At 47.6% G+C, this 12731-nt stretch overlaps 1 protein-coding gene across 9 annotated transcripts in view; it reads left to right on the forward strand.

The window, feature by feature from the left end:
* LETM2 (leucine zipper and EF-hand containing transmembrane protein 2) overlaps positions 1–12731 on the forward strand; it is a 309166-nt gene that overhangs the window by 38139 nt on the left and 258296 nt on the right. The window lies entirely within an intron of this gene.

Consider the following 12731-nt stretch of genomic DNA (forward strand, 5'->3'; position numbering starts at 1 on the left):
GTGCAGCCCCCCACAACTATGAGATTGTTTTGTTAATTCAGGTACAATAAGAGATTTTAGTTGTGGGTATGTATGTAAATGATTATTTTGCTTCACATGTGTTCCATTAACCAGAATGGTCAGAATATTGGATCTGATTTCTTAGTAAACGGCGAAGGTCATTTCTGTGGATTCATCAACCAGCACTATATCTCTAAATCAGTTTTTGGCTCATGTTTACAATCAAAAGCATACTTACAGAATCAAAACAGAGAATCAATTACTGAGCTGGCATTTCTGACACCTTTTTCTGAGATGAGTGGTAGGACCATCCCTACTTTGTCTGTTCAGCGTGTACACTTCTAATTGGCCACTGCTATGGCTGTAATTGTTTTTGCAGTTTTTTTAAATTTTAGGTCGCTGAAAACCCTTTATGGAGATTTAAGCATATGCCTTTTGTATAGGGAATATGATCCCTTGTAGAAAGCTCTTGACGTATTTGCTAAGAGCTCTCTCAGCCTTTCTAAGGTTGAATTGACCCCCATACACACTTTCATTTGAAAATTCACTCGTTGTCCAAGATGCTTTTAAATTGAGCCTACTTTTCCCGTTATTTGCACGCCTCAACGGTGAGTTAGTCTTCTCCTTTGCTAAAAACTTAGTTAAAAAAAGTATTTTTTTATTAAATGCAGATCGGGAGATCATTTTCAAACGTAAACACACACTATTATAAAACTTGTCTTGCTTTTGATCTTCCTTCTTTTAGATATACACTTGAAATCGATATAACTCCATACACTCCCCCTTTGTTAGGCGAAAGATTGAGCAGAAGATGGGAAGCAAGAAGATGTGGTCCACTCTAATTTCCACAGTTTGTGTACCCACATATATTGCTCCCTCACTAGCTCCCCTGCCCCTATCCATTCACGAGTGACTTTTCCAACAGTAGCAGGAATTGCTCTACTGTTAAATTCCTTCTCATTCAAAATCCGCTCTCAGATTTAGAATGCATCCTGTCCCTGTTTTTGTTTTGCAGTCTGCTTTTACATCTCCTTCTGTACAGCTGCATTTGAGTTTTGTTATCACAGCCTCCCATGCCCTCAGCAGGCCTCCTTCCAGTGGGAATACATCAGTAGGAACTACAGTCTCTTCACACATGTTATTTGTTTGCCTCTTTCGCCTGGTCCCCCACTGAATAAGGACTTCCTAAGCTGAGTTTGATTGGGAAGTTCTTGCCTCCCTGAATGGCCCGAGTTGGTCATCTTTCCCAGACCAACTGCCTGTACGTCAGCACAAAGGGAACACATATTACTCCACAGTGAATTGGCTGCTCCGTTAAATTGTTCTGTCATACATTCCTTTTATAATAGTATGATTATTTATTTATATTTTTTACGCATAATATATAATCTTAATACCATTCGTTGACAAGTTTTCAACAGAGCAGTGTGTTTCTATTTTATACATACCATAACTAGACACAAAAAGTTTTCCAACAAACCCCACCACTCCCTCCTTTTCAGAAGAGTCTGGTGTTCAAAATATTAGTTAGGTCAGTGGTATGCAAATAACCACAATATGGAGCAAGAATGAAAACTGGATTGACTTAGGTCAGTATAGAAAGCCCTCACTCACCGACCTGGTCGGTGACATGGTTCATCATTGGGCCCCACTAAAGAGGCCGATCGTCAGGGTCCGGTACGAGGGAGTGACAGGTTCCAAGAGGGTGCCTGGCGTGAGGGCGGTGTGACAATTACGCCTCCACCCCCCTCCCGTGACCCATGGTGCAGATCGCATTTTTCCTACAAGTGCAGAAACCTGAATTTGGTAAGCCTCCTAAACCAGGAGTAACCGGGAATGAGCAATTGTTCTTCCCTTAATGCACTTTTTCACCTTTTTAACTTTTTTTCACTTTCACGTCCCTAGGTCAGGGTGAGTCTTAGGGTGCTCATACCGCCAGGGTTCAGCACAATTAATGGTCCTGATGAATGCCTGGTAAACATACACAGTTTCATAGGCAGAAACATGTTGACTGATGGTATCATTGGTTGGAATTAACCAAACAGTTAATTTTGGATAAATTCCCAACACATAATAATTTTTTATCTGTGTCCTAGTGGTCTATAAATAAAGTATATATATTTTTTTACACACTTTAGACACTTTTATCATTATATTTTCACTGCACACCTTTACGCAAAATCCCGCTCTGCAGTAGTTCTGGCGTCGCAGCACACTAAAGAGGCACTCTGCCTCTTTAGTGGGGCCCAATGATGAAGCATGTCACCGACCAGGTCAGTGAGTGAGGGCTTTCTTTACTGACCTAAGTCAGGCCAGTTTTCATTCTTGCTCCATATTGTGGTTATTTGCATACCACTGACCTCTCTTTTTTTGTTTGACTACCTTAACCGGGGATTAAGAGGGTGTCTTAAATCTCCCTACCTCTCTTCTTGTTGTCATACAAAATATTAGTTACACACAACTTATCCAAACATTTATGTCATATGCTCGCCTTGCAAATTACTGATCTGTCATTCCATCTAGAATATGCTCCAGAGCCTCTAATGCCACATAGTCATCGAAAGTGGAAATTTTCTTTCCCACATGAAAGCCATAGCTTACTTTGCCACTCTCAGACACTGCCAGAAATAAGCACCAATGTGATCTAATAAGGTCTTTATAGACCGGTGGTCCTGGATTGAATGGGAGAGAGTAGCCTATATCTTTCAATATTTGACGCCTGCCTTTAGAAAGCACCAGAATTGGGCAACTCCACCCTACGTGCATTATAGTGCCTTCATTATCACAGCTCCACTTACAGTCTGTGTTTGCATTTGAGTAGATATGATGTAATTTTGAGCATTCATGGTACCAATCAAATAATACTTGATAGTGCACCTTTCTTGTCTTAATACATACACTCCCCAGATGTCATTTCCCTATTCAGGCAAATTTTCCAGTGGTTCATGAGAGATCGATGGCAGTGGGATCTTCTGTAAATATTGCGTACAATTTAGAATCTAGATTCTTAGACTTTTTGTGTAAGGGAAAATGCTTCTCAAAGAGAGTTTTCTCTGAAATGGTCATGTCTTTAAAGGGGAACTACATCACGTGGTGTCTTAACTGAGTGGCAAGCATATCTTCAGTCTTGTCTAGCTTGAAGTCAGTTTTACACTGTGTGACTGATGTGATTGTGCCCTTTCTGAAAGAGGTCTGCTAATAATCTACAGCTTCATGACCAACATTTAGTAAAAGGGCCTGCTTGTAACACTGAAGTAAATTCTGGGTTAAAATGTAGAAGAGAGCATGGGGATGTGAAAGCAATAAGAATCTGTTTTGTTTCCCATATATCCTACGTCTGAAGGGCAGTAGCAACTGGTGAACTAAAGTTTGCCTTAATAAGACGTGGATACTTTCTCAGCTGACTCAATTTCCACAGTAGTCTTGATACCATTGGCCATTCCATACTAGCTCCTCTTTCGCTAGTTTGAAATCTGCACCATTCTATCACTTTTCTAAGTTGCGCTGCAAAATATTTTGCCTTGAAGTCTGGGAGCACTACCTGATTTAAATTACGTGAGAAATAGATCTAGTTCACTAGCCAGTTGGTGGGAATAACTCCTGGGCATGCTGTAACCAACGTGGTAAAAGTTCCCGAGGTCAACCCTACACACTTTGGTAATTTGAAAGATGGTGAAAGTCTTTGGCTACACTAAACATGGCCTCTGAGGGCTGGAGGTGCGTGTGAGGAGTGTACTTTGCTAATCCTACGGTCTTTCCACATCTAAAACTAAAATCCAGTTTGAGAAAACCACTGGATCACTAATAAACCCAGAGACAGAAGTCCAGTAAAACAAACAGAGTTTTCCAGCAACTAATCCGTGAATATAAAAGAATAGTTTTGACATTTTGTTTCCCTTGCTTTTAAGTGCATCCCCAGTGTTACATGTAAAACAGAGACAGAAGTCTGGTAGGACAAAGCAGGGTTTATCAGCAGTCAAACAGTGGATGTTCAAAAATTGTCTTGCCATTCAATTCTCTACCATTCAAGTGTGCCCCAGCGTGTTATATATAAACATCTCAGACCTGTCAAGCACAATTTGAAACTATAAAAGGATGCTTACACCTCCACTGTGTATATTGTGAAAGGTCCAGGGGAGGCATCTCTGCTCAGAAAGGTCAGGCTATTTTCTACTTTTTTCACACCTATTAAAATGTTAATCAGCGGCTGGAGAAGTCTGAGAAAAATTTAAAATTTGCCTCCAGGAACTTCAGGCAGGCAAAAGGCAAATTTCTAAAAGTTACTTTTCCTTAATATTCCTTATAAAAAATCTTACTTCACCATTGAATTTCATTTTTAAAAGTACTTGTTTATGTATTTGCCTCGCTCGTCCCTTTGCTGAGATACAGTTTAGGTATTTTTTTTTTAATTCTTTTTATTAACAATTCAGAAAAAGTGGAGGTCATCACCATCAGAGAAAACAAGAATCACATTTGCACCTTATGAAAATTCTGAGCATACAAAGCGTTTACATTATCAGAATATTCATAGTAGTATACTACAAATCAGTTCACAGTGCGAGCAGCTTATCAACCGGAGTAATTTGGGGGGGCTCACATGTGTTACCTCTGTACTCGTTCCACTTAGACCACACCCCAACCCATTTCCGGGGGCACCCCCGTGCCACATACACAGTCTTCTCCTGGAGCATGCACCAGTCCATGTCTGTCTTCCAGGAGCCAAGTTTCGGAGGCGTCACTGCCCCCCATAATTTAGCAATGTTCCTCTTTGCAATTGCAAATTCCAGCGTCGCTCAAAACCTCCCCCGAGGTGGCAGGTCCATGGGCTCTCAGATGTTCAATAGGCACCTCTTTGCCTCCACTCGTAACTCCACCTCCCACACCTCTTGCATACAGCAATGTATTAGGTTCCAATATGTCTGAAGCACTGGACACTCCCATATTATATGGAAGTAAGTCCCTACTTCCCCGCACCCCCTCCAACAGAGCCCATCCTCACTACGGCCCATCCGCTGCAGTCTAGTCCCAGAGACGTATACTCGGTGGAGAATTTTTAGCTGGATCAGTCTAAGTCTGGCCGATATAGCTACTTCCTTAGGGGAAGCAAGCGCACTGCTCCACTCCTCCTCATCTATCTCTAATCCGTCAGTCTCCCATTTCCCTTTGAGATTTAGTAACAGATCTGGAGAGTTGTTAATGATTTTTTTGTATGTGAGTGAAATGGCATGCTCAGGGAGGTGGCCATCTAGCAGTCTATCCTCCAGGGGAGAGGATTCTGGGGGCTGGGTCCCTGAGGGGATGTTTGTCTGAAGGCAGTGCCTGACCTGCAGGTATCGGAAGTGTTCTGTTTGTGCAAGATCATAAGTGCATTGGAGTGAGGCAAAATACACAACACCGTCTGGACCCCATAAATCTCTAATGGGGGAGATTCCAATTAGGTCCCAGTTGCGGAACCCTTTGGGGCATCCCAGAGTGCCCAACCTCTCTGAGACCCATAGCGGGATAGCCATTGTGAGGGTGTTGGCCCATCCCATTTTACGCTGTACAATGTGCCATAGTTGAACCGAGTGCTGCGTGGGCCCAGTGAGAGGGTACCTGCCAGGTCTAGAGTAGAGCGCCGCCTTGAAGTTCTCGCCCGGAAGGAGCCACCGGTCCATTCCATATCCCGGGTCGTTTCTGTCGCAATAGGTATCGTGATTGATGGCCGAGAGATGTGCAGCCCAATAGTTCTTTCGGATATCCGGGAGCGCTATGCCTCCGTCAAACCATCCCAGTGTAAGCTTCTGAAGGGATATGCGGGGTGTCCCAGACCACAGTAGCTCTCTCTGTGTGGCTTCGATGAATGCAAAATAGGATTGTGGAACCAAGTCCGGATAGTTTTGTAGGGCATATAAGAATCGTGGCAGCGCCATCATTTTAAAGAGAGCCGCCCTACCTAATGGGGACAGCGGGAGATTCCGCCAGGAGGCAGAGTCCCTTTTAAACCGCTAGAGGCGGCAAGAGATTCCTCTCATACCTAGTGGCCTTCTCTTTGGAGATGAAAATCCCCAGATATCTGAACCCATCCGTGGCCACCTTAATCGGGGAGTTCCGCGGGACCACCGGAGGGTCTCCATGCAGGACATACATTAAGGACTTGCCCCAGTTGATGGTATACCCCGAGTTTCTCCCGAAGCTAGTGAAGATGTCCAAGGCTACTATTAGGGACTTACGAGGTCTTGTGAGATAGGAGGATATCGTCCGCGTAAAGCGAAATCCTGTCCTCCCATCCATCAGCCCACCTGATCCCCTTCAGGGAGAGGTCTTTTCTGATCCAGGCAGCGAGTGGTTCTAGAGACAGGGCAAAAAGCAAGGGTGAGAGGGGACACCCCTGTTGTGTCCCTCTCTCTAAAGCAAAAACCTCGGAGGTCTTAGTGTTAACCGTAACCTGGGCTAAGGGTTGAGAGTAAAGGAGACGCACCCACCCAATGCAGCCAGGGCCGAAGCCCAGTTTCTGAAGGACTGCCATCATATAGGGCCATTCAAGCGTGTCAAATGCCATTGCGGTGTCAAGTGACACCACAACTGCATCTTCCTGAATAGTGTGACAGTGCCCCATCACTCCGTGTAGACGGTGGAGATTGAGCGCAGTGTTGCAGTGGGGCATGAAGCCCAATTGGTCTGGGTGGACCAGTGTGGGTAGGACTGGCTTGAGCCTGTAGGCCAGGACCTTGGCCAAGATCTTGGGCTCTGCGTTTAGCAAAGATATGGGCCTATAAGAGGCACATCAGTCTTTCGGTTTTCCTTCCTTAGGGATGGCCACAATTGTGGCTATACGTTGATCTCATGGTAGAATACCCCTCTCCCTGCTCTCCTCAAACATACGTTTTAGATACGGGCTAAGGCTATCTGGTTTGAGCTTGTACAACTCGATCGGCAGTCTGTTAGGCCCTAGGGCTTTTCCTGGTCGAAGATCCCTAATTGCCTGGCCCAGCTCTTCAGTGGTGAGCGGCGCCTCCAAGGTCTCCCGTTCTGCCTCCGAGAGGGTAGGTAGACGGATGTCAGTTAACAAAGCAACAGAATCCTCCTCCGGCCGGTCAGACCCTCTACTGTAGACCTTCTGGTAGTGCAACACAAATTCCCTGACTATCTCATGGGGTTCCTTGACAACGGCTCCTGAATCAGCCTTGAGCTCCGCTACAACTCTCTGGGCCTCTTGTTTTTTATCCAGCCAGGCTATAAGCTTGCCCGCCTTGTCTCCTTGGTCATATAGTCTGCCCTCCCTGTCTCTTGCTATATTTTTAGCGGCGTCCGTGGCCAAGGCCTTATATTCCGCCGCTTTGAGTTGCATCTGGTGGGCTGTCCCTGAATCGCCATCATTTTGCGCCGCAGTTTCCAGCTCAAGAAGATCCCTCTCCATATTGATCATTTGCGCTTCCCGTTCTTTGCGGCGGCCAGCGATCACCGAGAGGGCCTCCCCCCTAAGCACGGTCTTGAAGGCCTCCCACAGTACTACTGATGAGTCTATCGTACCGTCATTACTCTCAAAGTATCGGTCAATTGAGATAGTCAGTGCCTTCCTCGTGTCTTCATTATGGAGGTACCAAGCATTGATTGGTGCTGTACACCCTTCCTGCCTGTCCCCGATTGTAAGGTGGGCCAGCAGCGGGGAGTGGTCCGAGATACCCCTTGCTAAGTGTGTGGCTTCCTGAATGGTGGTCCCCTGCTGCATAGGTGCTAATATGTAGTCTATGCGTGAGAAGGGCCTGTAAAGAAAGTGTATTGTTTGTCCTCTGGGTGTCGAATATGCCAGAGATCAGTAAGGCCAAATGCCTCGTGGAAATCAGCTAACCACATGTGACCCGTTGGTATGTCCCTGAGTGGATGTCTATCAAGGTTCCCCGAGACCACAGCATTAAAATCTCCCCCCGCTAGGAGTTGTCCCTCCAGAAGGGAAAGGAGTTGCTTGCCCAGATCTTGATACGTTTGAGTTTGAAGACCAGGCCGTGACTAGGTTTATTCTACGACCCTCCCATTTTCCCGAGATAGCAGCATAGCGCCCAAGAGGGTCAGAGTCTGTGTGATCAATAACTAGGGAAAAGTTCGGCAAAGCAGGATTCCCACACCCCGGGACCCCGAGGTGAAGCCGGCATGTATCGCCAGAGTGTACCCCCATCTATTCAGCGCGTGGCACGTGCTTCCCAACAAGTGGGTCTCCTGCAAGAGTACAACATCTGGGAGGTGACGTTTAACAAATGCAAAAACCACAGTTGATGGACAGAATGCAGAACAATGTCATACATTCACCCCAGTACAGAGATCTGGGCCTAAATCCGTCGTTTTTTGGCACTCCACACCACCCCAGTTCCATATGCAAATCAGTCTGACCCTGTGCCTCATGTGAGCAGTCCAGCCCGAACTGCCAAGCCATGCCTTCCCTGGAACGGAAACAAGCTTCCGAGGACCGGTTTCTGGTATTCCAGCCTTCTTCAGCCGGGCTTGCTTGAATCCAGTGGTGTGGAGAGCATGGGACTCACGTCTGAGCATACCCATCCCACTCGGGGTGACAAATGCAAAAACCACAGTTGATGGACAGAATGCAGAACAATGTCCTACAGTCCAGCCCGAACTGCCAAGCCATGCCTTCCCTGGAAAGGAAACAAGCTTCCGAGGACCGGTTTAACAAATTGCAGCACAATAGTCCTTTTGAGCTTATCTCCCAGCTCAGAATCTTGAGGCTTTTATCCCACCTCATAGTAATACACACTATTTACTACAAAAACAGCCCTGAAGTTCCTGGTACAATGCATAAGTATGTCCGTACAATCCTGGTGTGACCATTCCAAACGTTCTCCAGGAGGGAACCTCGGAGACCGACACGATTCGCAGCACCACAACTCTTTGGATGTGGGGTCTATTTAACCGTTCCACCAGACTCCCGGCTGCCTAACCAGACTGCCTCTACCATTCCTTCCTTATTTTAAATAATGTCTCTTGAGGCAACATGCAGAAATCCGTAGCAAGACTGACAGAGATTAACAAAACGACCTTCGGATCTCTACACAGCTATTTTCTTGTCTCCATGCTTGATATCGACCAGTAAAGAAGGTGACAACAATTCACCCAGCAGTATCTGGTATCCTGTTTTTAAACCTCCCTCGTACCTTCAAACGTTTAGACTACATCTACCACCTCTGTAATGATACATGTCTTGTGGCACTCCTGATGAAGGCACCCATGGTGCTGAAACGTGCGTCGAGAATGGACATCTCACAGCCACTTGAGAATTGACATCTCACAGCCACTTTTGCACTAGTCTTTGTTTTAATGTCTCTAGTATCATATTTGTGTATTTTTGATTGTTGACATTATACTGTTTGCCAAACTATTATTATCAATCATGTATGTATAATATTAACTGTGTAACATATTTAATATTCAAACCTATTATCAATATGCCTTTTTTCCTCTTTTTTACAAATATATGAATAAAATGAAATGTTGTACATTTTAACAAATCCTTTCTCTTTACACTGAGTTCTTTATTATCAGCTGTTTTCCTGATGATGAAAAATGTTGATATAATGTTTGATTGAACTGCCTAGGAATTTTGTTCACAATCATTCCAAACATTCCCCCAAGTCCCCCACCGTCCCCCACCCCCCAACACCTACCCCCCAACTCCCCCCTTCCCCAACATGACTGTCACCCCCCCAGCCCCCCCACCCTGCTTCGTAGGTTTCGAACTACCAACATCCCCAATTAGCAGAGCGCCTTTCGCCCAAACCCAACCCGGGAGTGAGGAGACCCCCCCCTCCCAAAGAACTCCTTAGGGGGGGAAAGAGTGCACCAGCCCCAGCTCCAGCCGCCGCCCAAGTCCACCCCCGATGCACAAAACTCTTACACCCAAGTGCACATCCCTAAATAGTTGATCGCAGTCACAGCAGTTAGCGTCCCGCCATAAGCAGTTCAAGGTGCCCCTCCCCTCGGAGTACCAAAGCAGCCCATATAAGACAGGCCCCAAATCTATGGTCTCATGACATTATATCTTACTGTTCGTAGAGGTCTAGTGCACATGTCTGTAGCTACCATCAGCGTCCCGAAGAGACCCCCACATTGGGCTGGCCAGGAGTGCTGACTCTGGGCGTCCGCTTCCGACCTTCCAGCCGTATATCCCGGCGATGCCGCCTGGTTATCTCTCCGGCTTCCAGCCTCTGCTCGATCTCGCAGCTGCGACGACTCCCTCTCCAGCCAGTCCTGCACGTCCGACGGCGTGGTGAAAAACAGGGACTTCTCCCCTGCGATGATCTTCAGTTTAGCTGGGAAGAACATAATGTACTTGAGTCCCCGCTCTCAGAATGCTGCCTTCACGACCGCAAATGAACGCCTCTCCCGCTGGACCTGAAGTGTGAAATCGGGGAAGAAACGAATAGTGGCGTTCTCGTGTTGCAGGTCCCCCATCTGTCTTGCTGTCTGGAGGATAGCGTCTCTATTCCTGTAATTCAGGAGCTTCGCGATAATTGTCCTTGACGGAGCACCTAGTTTGGGTTTTAGGACCGGTGCGCGGTGGGCTTGTTCAATCGTAAATATGTTAGACAGGCGCTTGGGCTTGAGGGGGGCAAGAATGAGGTCCTCCAGGAAAAGCTCAACACTAGGCCCCTCCATTCATTCCGGCACTCCCACCACGCGTATGTTGCTCCTGCGGCCTCTCACTTCCTGATCCTCCAGCTTGAGGGCCATCTGTTTGTGTTAGTAGACCAGTTCATTGACACGTTTTTGAGGAGGACTGTAACTCTTGGATGTCTTACTCGTTCACCTTTGCTTTTTCTGTGGTCTTGCCCAGGTCCATTCGGAGTAGGTTGACCTCAATAGATATTTTGGCCATTTTCGTCTCCAGGTTAGTGCCCAACATTTGTATCGCTGACATAATGGAGGTCAGCGACTGTTCCTTCGGGCCTGCAATTTCTTCGGATGCTTTGCCGGCTTGGCCCTGCCCCACCGGGACCGCATACTTGTCCAACTTGTTGGTTTGGGAGGCTATATTTGGTTTAGGCCTCATAGCGGCAGCTCGTGCGTGTCGAAAGTCGCGCCGCGGGCCTCACCCCTCTCAGGGCGGTATCAGTGCCGTAGAGCGTGCAGTCCTTACTTCCTGGGCGGCCCCCCTCTCTGTTCCCAGGGGGGATGCCTCGCTGTTTTCAGCTCTATCCTACTTGGGTATGGTGGTGGAGTCAATGCGCCAATTTCGTTGCGCCTTGAGTATCCCCCACGATCGTGTATCAGTGTCTACCACGACCAGTATCGTTCTGGGCTGTTCGTTCTAGGCCAAGGCGTCCTGTACCGCCTCCACCGCTCCCCGGCCCTCCTGCAACCTTCAGCGCCCGGGCAAGCTTCCCACGGTCTGTCTTCTTCACTACTATCCTAACGCAGGACAGCACCTCCGCACTTGAGGGGCAGGGCTCATCTGCTGCAGTACACCCCACACTGTCCTGCCGGCTCCGGCGCTGTATTCCAACAGTTTAAGTGCGCCGCTCGCTCATGCCTCTGTACCCGGGGCGTTTGACTTGCCTACCGATATTGTCCTTTGGGTACAGGTTTCACTGTTGGTGCGGTGTCTCCGTGTCTCCGGAGCCTGGCCCGCAAGTGTTTGACCCCCGCCTCCTCTTCGGGCAACTCGGGCCTTCGGTATGTCCCTCCAGGGGTAGTGCCACCCCCACTGTCGGAGCAGCGCGGTCGCCACCGGGCCGCGTTCCGGCCCACTGAAGGGTCAAGGAGGTTCCCAGGGGTCCACTCTCCCTCGTGGATCCCCTGCGCCGACGATTTCTCCTGGGTACCGCCGCCAAGCAGGCTCCCGGTGCCCGCTCTCCACTCGCGGGCTGGCGTCAAGCCGGGAGCTCGCGTAGGCAGCACGCTCGACCTCGCGGTTCCTGCGCCTCCGTCTGCCGGCCGGGCCCCGTCTTGGGGGAGCCTCTCCTCCGCGCCAAAAGCGTGGTTGACCCCCAAAGTTGCCGCCGCCTGTAGCGGGTCTCTGGGGCTCCTGCGGGAGCGCGTTGGAGTGCGCCTTGGGGCGGATAGATGACTGATGGCAAAGGGGAAAGACTTAGTCTCGGCAGAGCTCCCCTTCTAGGCGGCCATCTTCGCTGGCGCCTGGCCACGCCCCCCCAGTTTTGGTATTTTTAATCTGTACCCTAGTTTTCTACATAGGACAGGCTAGGCCTGCCACAGTGAAATGTAGTCTTTCTGTAATAGTCGCTGCAAGGACATCTCTACATAACATTTCTACATGTCCTACTTTTAAATACCATGCACACTGTATTGTGGGCAACAAGCCCCACATAGGGGTGCCTTATTAACATTTTAAAGTGAGATTTTGATCTGTCGAAAGGGTTTATTTTGACCGGTCGAAATTGCAATTTTTATGCTGCCACAGGCAGACTACAGTGGTAAGCATGAAGCCTAGTTATACTGTCATTGCAGTGGATGGCACCATAGGGTCTGTAGTCCACTAATGACATTTAACTTCAAGGCCGTGGGTACGTTTTGGACTATAAACTAGGGATTTATAGGTAAGTCAAATATAGCAATTAGGAATATGCCAGTTTCACCATGTTTAATAGGAGAACACATGCACTGTACCCCTGGTTAGCAATGTGAAGTGCACAGAGTTCTAAGACCATCAAAATATAGGATTCTGCCAGAGGCAAAAAATACTGGTGACCAAGCAGAGAAAGTTGATTTCTTTACATTTATTATCT

This window comes from Lissotriton vulgaris, chromosome 11, assembly GCF_964263255.1.
Source record: "Lissotriton vulgaris chromosome 11, aLisVul1.2, whole genome shotgun sequence".
Lineage (NCBI taxonomy): Eukaryota > Metazoa > Chordata > Amphibia > Caudata > Salamandridae > Lissotriton > Lissotriton vulgaris.